The sequence below is a fragment of the Macrobrachium rosenbergii genome, chromosome 4 (genome assembly GCF_040412425.1).
Source record: "Macrobrachium rosenbergii isolate ZJJX-2024 chromosome 4, ASM4041242v1, whole genome shotgun sequence".
In the NCBI taxonomy this organism is placed as follows: Eukaryota; Metazoa; Arthropoda; class Malacostraca; order Decapoda; family Palaemonidae; genus Macrobrachium; species Macrobrachium rosenbergii.
In genome coordinates, this window is record NC_089744.1 from 29,337,501 (window position 1) to 29,350,406 (window position 12,906).

Here is a 12,906-nt window from a genome sequence, read left to right on the forward strand (position 1 = left end):
GTTTGAGTAGGAATAACCCCCATGAAAGGATGGTGAGTTGCACCTCTGTAAGCACTGCATTCTGGGGAACATCGATTTATTATTACAATTATCAGCTAGTGAAAGATTGTATTGCATTCTCGTCATTTTTTCATTTCCTGTGGAGTTCGCGGTTGCGCTGTCTATGTGTCTGTCATTTCATTTAATGGCGAAAGTAAAATTATCTTAGCATTTTGTTACAATCTTCAAGGAGCCCAGTAATTAAGATAGTTATGGTCAAGAAATACTCCGTTAATCTCTTTAAAACTTGGATTTACTTTTCAGTGTTGAAGCAGATCATAAGTACATCATTATAGGTAGCTCGACTAATGGAACACGCCACTTTTTGCGGAATAAGAAATTTAATCCACAAATCGGGTCTAAAAAACTTGCAAGAAATTAGGATATTATGGATTTAATATTTTTAGAAACAGCCTCACGAAAATCGTGAGTTGGCCCAGTTTCATGTTTTTTTTTTTTTTTAAAGAGTCATGCGGAGATGATTCTAGTTTTGATTTATAGTGAATTTAATTTCCATTTAATTGAAAATTACCGAACTAAAGAACCTTGAACTTTTGTGGACTTTTGCGTACCTTGTTTCGTTCTGTATATTATTCTGTTTGCCCTTAATGTCTGGTTAGTTTTAAATTATCAAAGGAAATATTTTGCAAATTTTATTGGAATTGTTTTTTTAAATGAAATATAAATAATCCTGATGTGGAGTATACTAGAAAAATTACTTCAAAAATTATTCCCTCCAACTGAGTGGTGGTGTAGTTGTTCGGTTTGTCTCTCTTTGTCATCAGAATGACACAAAAAATTTGTGTTCATTTTCACGAAAGTCTTACCGGAGGTGTATCTCTTGTTTAGGCCTGCGAGATGGTCGTTTATCAGCATGTCTACCTATTCTTGGACATATTGAAAAAGTAATAAGTCTCTTCCATCTCCTTGTGTAAACTTTTGTCCATATTTTTTTTTTGAAATGTCACCGTCCGTAGGGCTGAAATCATATTCTTTATATGCAGTGACGCTGAATGACCTTTATTAGAAAGAGGAACATTAACCGAATAATATTTAACTTTTAAAGTGGGAGGTAGGTCTGCCATTTTTCTCCAGGTTGGATGATGTACACGGACGCTTATAGCTGCGAATTATGATTTCAGTTTAGTATCAGGACATTCTTCAGTTCTGAGATTCCGTTAAATTTGGCATTGTGGGTGTCGCTTAATACTCTTATCATTCCCTGACTTTGCAGAGGAAAGATTATTTGCTACTGCGAACGAGAGAGAAAGAGAGAGTGAGTGAGTTTTTACCAGCGGCTTTCGGCTGAAACAAGTGAGTGACAGATGTGTGATTTCCGATGAACGCTTTCAGTAAGGATTGAATTATTTCAGTTTCTCTCTCTCTCTCTCTCTCTCTCTCTCTCTCTCTCTCTCTCTCTCTCTCTCTCTCTCTCTCTCTCTCCAAATGAGTGAGTAAATTATGTAAAAAAGAAAACGTATATTCCACGGTAGTGTTGCAGAATTTGATACGACCGCAGCCATATGTTATTTCGATATTCACCGGTGTTGGAAATGATATTACTCTCTTCCAAATAATTTTTTCAACAAAGGTTGATAACGAAACTGTTTGAACAAAATGGAATTTAGTTGTTGAGAGGAAGAATCGGGTGCTTTTGAACATTTTCGTGAGCTGTTTTTAGATCCGGGGAGGAGACATTTTTTTGATAGTTAGACGAATTCTCTCAAGACTTGTAGAGAAGGGAGGTCCGGCTACAGGGGAGAGAGAAATCACGAACCTCTGGAAATGACCCAAGGATCCGTTGCTGGACTATCAGGTTGGATTACCACATTTACCCTAAGGGGTTATCGTTCATGGAAATGGCAGCGAAGGAATTTTTTCCAAGGATCTGTTTTCTAAACCGATCGAGAATCAGTGTTTTTTTTTTTTTTTAAATGAAAGACTTTCATGTAAAAGGGATCGTGATAAATATGTTGTTGACTGTAATGGATTAATCGTATGGTTTAATTTAAGAAAAATTACATATATATATATATATATATATATATATATATATATATATATATATATATATATATATATATATATATATATATATATATATATATATATATATGTATATATATGTGTGTGTGTGTGTGTGTGTGTAGAGAAAGATTTCAAATGCAAGTCGTATTCGTTATCTGTCAAAAAATTAGTAAATAAATCATCCGTCCATAATCGTAGCTACCTGGTGTTTTATTTTAGGTAATTGGGTGCCATTCAGAGCAGTATCAGATATCTTCATGTTTGAAAAATGTTGCGTCAGTATGTTATTTCATATTTTTGGTGATGCCACTTTTATTAATTAATAATTTACAGGTCTATATACATTTTTCCGTAAAGTTAGCATGAATCATTAAAAATATATATTTGTAATATAGTTATATAAAACATCATTTTAGGGAACTAAGATACAGTAGTGCTTTTTAGCTTGGCATTTTTAGGGATAAGCAGTCCTCTCTTTTGGAAGCTAGCAAGTCTGTAGTATTTGAGTTGTAAGTGGCTCAGTTGATCAATTTCCTTCGGTATGTGATTGATGACAACGAATGTCATTATCTCACGAAACCACTTACCTCTTGATTTATGCTGTTCAAGTTTAACGTAGGGTTGTCCTGCTTTTATTTATATCGAATAACAGGATATTTAAAGGGCAAAACTACATTGTAAATAATGGTATGGTCAGATTCAGTAGTCCGCCTACACCCGCCGGCCAATACTTTCCAGTGTAGCAAGTGATATTATTTCCCCAATGTTGGTTTCACCCTGAACTTGACTGTACAGCACATCAGACTTCTCATGGTTGAAAGTGAACTTGTTTTGGAAAATAACCGAACCAGGATCCAGACCGAAGGAAAGAGGACTGCCAGTTTAGAATGATTTTGAAAGTGAAGCTGTGGTGAAGAGAAGAGCTTAATGCGTTAAGCTTTTCTATTTTGTCATTCGCCGAAGAAAAGGCTTCATTGTTCGAGTTTAAACATTACAGAAGTAACTATAATTATTCGTCTGTTCTCAGTTGTTTTGGTGTTTCGCAAGTTTATTCCGTTTTCGAAAGGGGAAGCAGTGAAAAACGGAAATCCGTGTTAATGAAATCAGGTCGATTATGTAGCTGTTAATTCATGAGACTCTAGGCAGGCTACATCTCCCGTCCATTAGCAGTCAATGAAAGGTGACGGTCTCAAGTGAATCAAGGTCGCTTTTAAGGTCAGAGGGGTCCTGAGGGTGTTAATCAAGGTCCGTGGAGTCTACTCCGTGGATCTGGGCGCTGATAAGTTGAGACGGTATTGACCGGAGATGGCTATCACGGAGGAAGATGACAGTATTGGCTGTGATACGCTGAAGGGGAAAACGATCACCACATTGTCTTAGGTGGTCTTCCCATGCAGGCCATTAATGTAGGTATTTGGTCTTCTGTTATAAAAATGTTTACTGAATTGTTTTTGTCTCACTTTTTGGGATTGGTTTATTGTGTTTAGTATAAAAAGAACCGTTTTTGGGATGTATACCGTTCAGATTTTTCCGTTGTTTTAGCTTCATGTTTGATCAAGGAATATCACACTTTCAGAGTACGTTTAGACTGTGAAACGGCTCTCTCTCTCTCTCTCTCTCTCTCTCTCTCTCTCTCTCTCTCTCTCTCTCTCTCTCTCTCTCTCTCTCTCCTTTTCTCAGCAAGGGCCAGATCAATTTGGATAAGCCTACGGCCCCTCACAACGAAGGTGATTGAAAATGATAAAATTGAAAATTATAAAACTCAGTTGTTTTAGTATTCCTGTGAGAGAGAGAGACAGACAGACAGACAGACAGACAGACAAGGATGGGTATTTGGTACCTTAGCGCTATAATGATATTCTAGGGAGGTAAGACACATTGAAAAGGGAATGCATTTTAAATTATGATTGAGCTGCTTTCGCTTTTTCTTAATTTCTGTTCGTCCTTAAAAAAAAAAAAAAAAAAAAAAAGCATCGTTCGGGTTGCCCATGGAGAGGGTCAGTGGCATCCTTTGGAAAACTAATCGTAACGAACGTGTTCATTTGTCTCCCAGAAGGCAACAAACCGTAAAAGTATGGCTCAGAATGGCTTTTCCATATTTTTTTAAGCGTATCCATAGAGTTTAAGCACATTTCGGGTAGTTATTACAACTTACACAGTGATGGAGATGGATTATTTTCATTTTTTTTATATTTAAATGAATCCATCTTATGTCTGTAGTTTTTGTGTGCTGATCTTCTTGTGATGAATTTTTTAGGTGAAGGTTATCTTCCCATCTTAAGAAAAGAAGGCTTCATTCCTGCGGAAGACAAGTCGTGTTTATTCATCGCTCAGTGGTTTTCTCCGAAAGATGGGTCCCTCTTCTAAAAAAGCAGAATCATTCTAATTTCGTAATATGTTAGCGTTACGGTTCTATTATTATTATTATTATTATTATTATTATTATTATTATTATTATTATTATTATTGTTGTTGTTGTTGTTGTTTCGGACAGCTGCTTTATAATTTACCGGCTGAAACGAAGAAACTTATTCGTCAAATTGACGAGGCGAAATACAACCCCTCAACGGCATACAGAGTGACAGTCTTTTCATTATTATTTTATTATTTATTATTATTATTATTATTATTATTATTATTATTATTATTATTATTATTATTAGTATTCAATAGATGAACCCTGTTCATATGGCACAAGCCCTCCAAAGGGGCCATTGACCTGACATTTAAGCTTCCAAAATATATAGTGTTCATTTGAAAGTAACAGAAGGTAATAGGAAATACAGCAGGGAGAGATGAGTTACAGCATTGTAGAGAAACCCTCGTTGACACCGTAATTCCTTTATATTTGGCAGTAACTGGCTTTGACACCTTGATACCTCTTTTTAGCTCTATTCCAAACATAATATTTTAATGTGTGATACAGATCAGCTGAGCAGAAAAGCTACCTTAAATTCACTCGTTAACACCAACGGTTTGAAAAATATGGGATGATAATAAGAGTCAAGATTAATTAATAAGGATTAAACGTGAGCTGTTCATTATTCTTACGGATGCATAAAGGTTTTAATGGATTAAGATTTCATCACCAGGTGCAATTATTTAACGGGTGATTGCAATAACTCATCGCATTCGAAAGCTGTACACAGAATTTCGTTTTCAGTTCCCCAACCTACTATATTGTGAAAATATAGTTGAAAGTGTCTGTCGGAATGATGACTAATGTGAGGCAGCCTCATTTATTTAGAGTAATAACGACGAAGGACACTTTTTGTTTAATTAAGGAAAGGTCTTGGTGCCCTCAGAGGAAGCATCTGCGCTTCTGCTTTTTAATTATACGTCACCTCTGTGGATTTTGGACTTTATTAGTGGGTATTTTAATCTCTCTCTCTCTCTCTCAATATATGTGTATATATATATATATATATATATATATATATATATATATATATATATATATATATATATATATATATATATTAAGCTTCTACAAATGTCGTTTGATATCAATTCTCGTTACTTTGGGAATATCGCCGAAGGGGAATTATAAGCGATGGCTAAGTGGTTTAACTCTCGACTGGAGTCTCGAACACTCGACACAGTAGCCTACCCTCCAATGGAGGGTACTGTGTCGAGTGTTCGAGACACTTCGGTACCAGTCCATGTATCACTTATAATTCCCCTGCGGTGATATTCTCAAAGTAGCGTGAATTGGGTATTAAACGACATTTGTAGCTTAATGTTTGTATATAAATTACGGTGATGTGATAAAAATTCATATGTATGTGTGTGTATATATGTATATATATATATATATATATATATATATATATATATATATATATATATATATATATATTTATATATAATATTATTATTATTATTATTATTATTAAAGCCAACATCACTCTCATTCACACTTTACACACTAGTTAAGGAAGCTGTAGATCCCATTCTGCCCAAATTTCAGGAGATAAGTCTCCCTGGCCTCCTGTCCTGGTCTTGGGGACGATTCAGTTATGTTGTCCTTGTCGTATGGGCCGCACAGTCAAGTCCGTCGGTTAACGGGGAACTGTTTTTTATTCGGTGTTTATACTTCACTTGTTCTAATGCGATGTTTATACTTTAGTCTTCTATGTTTCCCCACGACTTCGAGACAGTAGTATTGAAAGGGGGGCTCTTGGACATAAAGCATTAAATATCACGCGGTGAGTGATTATGCTGTAGCTTTATTTCCTTCATCCGACAATAGCTGCTGAGTTAGCCAGAGGTATTACATGTGGCCCCTTCAAGGAGAGGCTCAGTGCCTTTTAGGGGCGCTTATTTCCTCTCAAGGAATTGCTTTGGTTTCATTCACTCTTTCAGTCCCTGTAAGGGGGCTAGTGCCGTCGGTGCACCTGGCGCGGTGCACTGTAGGCTTTACTTACGTTCTTTGCAGCGTCGTTTCGGCCCCTAGCAGCAACCCCTTTCATTCTTAATACTGTACCCCCGTTCGTATTCTCTTTCTTCCATCTTACTTTCCACCCTTTCCTAATAATTGTTTAATAGTGCAGTTGCGAAGTTTCCCTCCAGTTACACCTTCATAACCTTTTTACTCTCAATTTCCCTTTCAGCGCTGAATGACCTCATAGGCCCCAGCGCTTGGCCTTTGGCCTAAATTTTATATCCCGGTTCCAATTCCCATTTAAGGGGCAACAGCTGTTGATAAAAAAAATCGTTATGATAAGAGTAATCACTGTTTTTTCATGCGTATTCTAGGACCACAAAACAAAGGTTACGACGATAATGTAAGTAAAGTAACTTGAAACAATTTTTCACATGGAAGCAAAGAATGATCATATGAAAGTCTTTTGTTTTTAGTTTGAAGTTCATGGTTTTATTTTTTTTTTTTCAAGTTTATTTCAAAGGGAGTCGTTCCTGTGTGGAAAGGAAGTGTCAACTGTTACCGCAGCAGATGAACGACTGCAATTAGAGAGATTCAGCGGTGGAGCAGTCGCTTCGTTCGAGCTGTCGTTTAGCTCTGGGGGAAGTTTAGCGAAATTCTTTTCGCTTTAAAAGGGCCAGGTGTGAGGTTTGCCTTGAATCCGAAACAATTTTATTTCAGGAAAGCTTTCATATTATATTTTCGATGTTTTATCATTATAGTTTTTTCCAAGCACGAACGGCTCTAAACCATCTTATTATTTTATTCTGGTGTCTGTAATGCACGACGATCTTTCTTATTAACTTAGTAACATGGGTAATAAAATTTACTTACCTTTTCATGTATTTGTATCGATTTGATCATTATTTTTCCTTTTATAATAAATGATGACTTCTTTCTGTATTTCCTATTTCCTTCTGTTACTTTTTTCAAATGAACACCATATCCCTCTTTAGGTTTGAGAATCAAGTCAGAGGCCCCTGTGGGTTTGCTCCTTATGAATAGGGATCATCCTCTGAATAATAATAATAATAATAATAATAATAATAATAATAATAAACAGTTATTTCGTAGTGATCGCCTACCGTAACGATGTAGGCTTTAATGGCAAAGTGTGTCTTAATGAAAAGCGATGAATATGAAGATGAAAGATCTCGGTAATGGTTGGTAATTATGCTCTTGGGTTTGTGTATTATTTATGCATCTGCACGAACCTCACTCCCAGAGGAGAAATGAATACGTCATCTGGGTCACACATTATTCATTCAGTTTGATGATGGATAAATACCTGAATTCAGAATTCACGTATTGACCTAAATCACATGTTTAATTCACTATATTTGCTGATAATTGTATATCCGCGACCTGACTTCACCTCCGTTTGTCTCTGACTGATGTTGAGCCTTGGAATGACTGTATTTGACTGAGTAGTTACCTTAGTTATGAATTAGTGTTTAAAAAAGAAAACTACATTGTGAAAGGGGGCGGTGTTTAAAAAAGAAAACTACATTATGAAAGGGGGGCGGGGTTCATAGTTACCTCATCAGATTCATTATGGGTTCTGCATGGTTTTACGAGAGGGAGAGAGAGAGAGCGATAGGCCTGTATACTGAACTGGTGGCGTATTATTACCTATCTTTACTGGACTGATTACTAATATATACCAGAATTGTAATTTATCTCATTAAAGTTGTATAGAATCCTAACTTCCCGTTTATTTGATGAACTATAGATCCTGAATTACAGACTAAATAGATGTGGTAAAGTGTCGAGAGCCATTTACACAACCAGACCTTTCGCGTTTTGTCGCAGGAAAATCGGACTGCATTTCGGCTGTCCGTCTGAGACTCCTACACGGAAACGTCATTGAGAGCGAAGGACTGCAGCGGCTGTGAACTGGAACCCTCCATTTCAATTGCAAATGCATTGCTTGTATTCCGTGTTTGCTGATGCTCTTATTGTCATTATACCTGTCATGTCAAATTCACTTTCCAGGATGATTTTAGATTGACGCCGGGTCGAGCTAACTCCTCCCCCGGTCACCAAGTATCCCTCGTATTGTAATAATTCATTTATAATTCTAACTGTTTATGTATGAAATTTATTAGCTTATATTTTGTCTTTTCAAATAACTGATCTCGCCTTTCTGTTTGTCCCATTACCCTTTGTTACTTCTTTCTAATGGACACCATATTCTTTGGAAGCTTGAATTTCAAGTCATTGGTCTCTGCGGGCTTCTTTCATTTGAATAGGGTTCATCTTCTGAATAGTAATATATAATAATAATAATTGATGTCGAAGGCTTTGTTATTTAGTATTGGCTTTTTGTAGTATTTTTAAGGAGTGTATGCGACATCCTTCGCAGTTGCTGGATCATTGTGATTTGTTGTAAAATTGTTTGTTATCAGAATGCTTTTATGTTGTATAAATTCGTAAGGTAATTATTGTGACTGCAAGTGCTGCTTATTATTATTATTATTATTATTATTATTATTATTATTATTATTATTATTATTATTATTATTAACAACATTGAGATGGTGTTGATGTTGTATTGCAAGGTTTTGTAATTAGCTTGTATAAGATTATCTTTTTAGTCGTCCGTGGAAGCTATGAATCCATGACCCAATTTATAAGAGCAAGTGAACTGACAATGTGGTATGGTTATCGTGCCGTTCATTACCCCTGAAATGCCATGCTCCGTGGAATGTACTGTACAGTCTCGGCCACGTACGTAGCCCCTTTCCAACGTGGAACGCTACTTTTTTCTTTTCAAAGCTTGAACCGAATCGCGAAACAGACACAGTTCTATAGACACAGTTTTTTCTGTCCCGTTTTAATGATGATGGCGATGATGACCATCGAGGAGTTTGCGGTTTCGCGAGGATTTGGACGACTGCTTGCTTGCTTGCTTGCTTGCTTGACCGTTACGGGATTGACCGTTGTGTTAGCTGATCTTTTCACGACCGTTTGGCCAAGGAAATGTGACCGTTTTATAGTGGTATCTTCGCACGAATGAAAACAATTGTGACAGTTTTCCGAGGTTAGCTTTGAGGTTACATTTGTCATGTGTTTGTGTACTATTTGTGGTTATGTAATAAACACTTGAGGTGCATATGTCATACAATATATGAAGTCTCTCTCTCTCTCTCTCAACCCTGCAGTGGCCATAGTGAATCTGCCCAAGTAACGTTGGGCTCCCTCCCACTATAATGTAGTTTTCTTTTTTTCTTGAACAGAGAAAGCAAATAAGAAAAGAAAAAAAGGGGGAACCCCCCACCCCAAGAGTGGAATCCGTGCATGTGGGAAATGGCGAGAATGGGTTTAGCAGTCTTCTTTTGTAATGCTTCCCCGGAGAACCTCTCTCTCTCTCTCTCTCTCTCTCTCTCTCTCTCTCTCTCTCTCTCTCTCTCTCTCTCAGCTGGACGATTTAGGTGCCGTTACTGTTAACCAAAGAAGGAGGTGCTAGAAGAAAAGTGTCAACCTGTGCTGTGCTGTGCTGTGCTGTTGCCGTTAGCAACAGAACTGTTCATCTGATGAAACTATACGTTTTTTTTTTTATTTCTTATTTTTTTTCACCAGGCTGGGTCCTTCCTCTTAGATTTTTCGTTCGGTGATGTATGTCGTGACCCGGTTTATATGTAGCATTTCATTCTGTTTAATAGACTTTTGTTGTTTATTTGCTGATGGTTCTTCCGACACACACGTGTATATATATATATATATATATATATATATATATATATATATATATATATATATATATATATATATATATATATATATATATATATATAGTGTGAGAGAGAGAGTGAGCGAGCGTGTGTAAGTATACAATGTGCTTGTTTTTCGCGCGCTAGAACCACAAGAATGGTGTGTTTAAGACATGGCAACTTTATCCATGTTTATTCATATACCGTAAAAGACAGTTTTATATGTATGCATAGAGCCGGCGAGGCTTAGTTGAAAGATTCAAGTCGTGGAACAAGGTTCTTTCAAACGCTTAAGCCTGGTCCATTAGGATAGAGAAAGGAAGCCTCTGTCGAGCGCAGAGCAAAGCATTTGGGGGAAAAAATATTAGAAACCAACTAACCAAAGATAAAGAAGTTATCGAGAAACTTTTTTTTTTTTCTATAAAAAAAAAAGTATAAAATGCGTTTACATCATGCAAGGGAAAGCTGTCAGCATGCAAATATCGTGCCAGGCATTCACATTGCATGTCATAAAGCATTTTATATATATATATATATATATATATATATTTTGTATTAAGGGTAGTTGAAATTTGCATTTTCATTTTACGTCGCGTTGGTTTTTTTTTTTTTTTTTTTTTTTGCCAGAGAGGAGTCATTGGCGTTGGTAGAGTTAGTTTTATTCAAATTACAAATGATTATTTCTTTTTATTTGTTCGTGGTGTAGCCACCTCGTATATGTCGTTCTGTGTTATCATAAGTTTAATATGTGATTCTTCATCTTTTTCCGGTTATTTTTTACAGGGCCGCTCTATTCTGCAGATCATGAGTTTCACTCTATTAACTTTTGGATTGGTCCAGTAAGAATTTCTAGGCAGTAATAATGATAATAGAATATATTATAAAATGTTGATAATAATAATGATAATAATAATAATATAAAATGCTGATGCTTATAATTATATTGATAAAAACGAGAACATAAAGTAATAATAATAATAATAATAATAATAATAATAATAATAATAATAATAATAATAATAATATAAAATGTTCCTCTCATCATAGCCTTGAAGAGGAAAGACATCCTTCTCTTTGTGTGTGTCTTATTGGTTCACACGGTGCGCTTTCGCTGTAAGAACTGTGGACGCCAATGTACCGTGCGTATTTCTGGCACATCCAAAAGAGAGTTTTGTACAGATTGTACCTGTGCTATTGAATAATTATTTGTATGGATGACCTAGTTTTAGTTCCCGTACGGGGGTAGTGACGTCAATGAACCTCATGCGGTGCGCTGTAGGCATTACTTAAGGTTCTTTGCAGCGTCCCTTTGGGCCCTAGCTGCAACACTTTTTATTCCTTTTACTGCACCTCCATTCATATACTTTCTTCCATCTCATTTTCCACCCACTTCTAACAATTGCTTCATAGTGCATCTGCGAGGTTTTCCTCCTGTTACACCTTTTAAACCTAACTCTTAAGTTTCCCTTTCAGCTCTGAATGATCTCATAGACCCCAGCGGTTGGCCTTCGGCCTAAATTGTATATTCTTTTCTATCTCGTCCCTAGTGTTAGTAAGTGAATAATAACTGTTTTTTGTTGGAGAATATGAACACTAGCATCGTACATCGTATTAACACCGTTATCATGAATTATTGTATTTCTTCAGTAGGGGTTTTATGTAATGGTATGAAGCTCCATGTATTCAAATTTATGTTCTTGGTGAGAACATTAGTATATATTTTTATACATTACATAATTTTGCTCGCTCTTTAGTTTGAAGGCATTACTTCGTCATAGGAGGGAGCTCATATAATTAATGCTTTTCACGGCTTTGATAACATTCATCCATATCATAATGCTATTCACATCTCAAGGTCGTGTATATATTGTAGAGGGGTTGGTGGACAGGGACATTTTACTGTGTTATATATATATATATATATATATATATATATATATATATATATATATATATATATATATATATATATATATATATATATATATATATATATATATATATATATATATATATATATATATATATATATATATATATATATAATACAGTACGAAGGAACGCGTGCTTAAGAATATCACTAAGTCCACGTAGGAAGGTGAGTGAATTCACTCACCTTCCCGACGATATATATATATACACACACACATTATATACCTTTCATGGGTTTCTGTTGCCTGGAGGAATTTGAATACAAAAAAATTCTTTCGGACGAATTTGAACATGAAACTTATTTTCGTGCAAAATATTTAGGAAAAAATATTTATTCTCTTTCCGTGAGACTGAATTTTAAAATTGTTTCTTGTTTTCCATCTCTTTAGCGAAATGTTTCAGCGACAGTTTTCAGGGCTTGAAAATATTACAGCAGAATCTTAGTCATTTAAAAGTGAATTACGCCGAAACTTGTAGTTCGAAAGTGGAAGGGGGGAAGATTTTTTTTTTAAACACCTTTCCGTCTCGCTCCCACACGGAGGCATTAAAGCAAATTCTCATATCTTCCACATCATAATGTGTATGTGTGCGTTTTTTTTTTTTTTTTTTTTACGTAATCCTTTCTGAGCGGCCTCATGATTCCTCGATCCCCGGGAAGGAGGAGGGGGTGGGGGAGGAGGAGGAGCAGTCTTGTTTGCCGACCTCTTTGAAGTCATTTCATTCCCAGGATTAACGCTGCGAGTAGGTGGGTTTAGTTATTTTTCTTCTTTC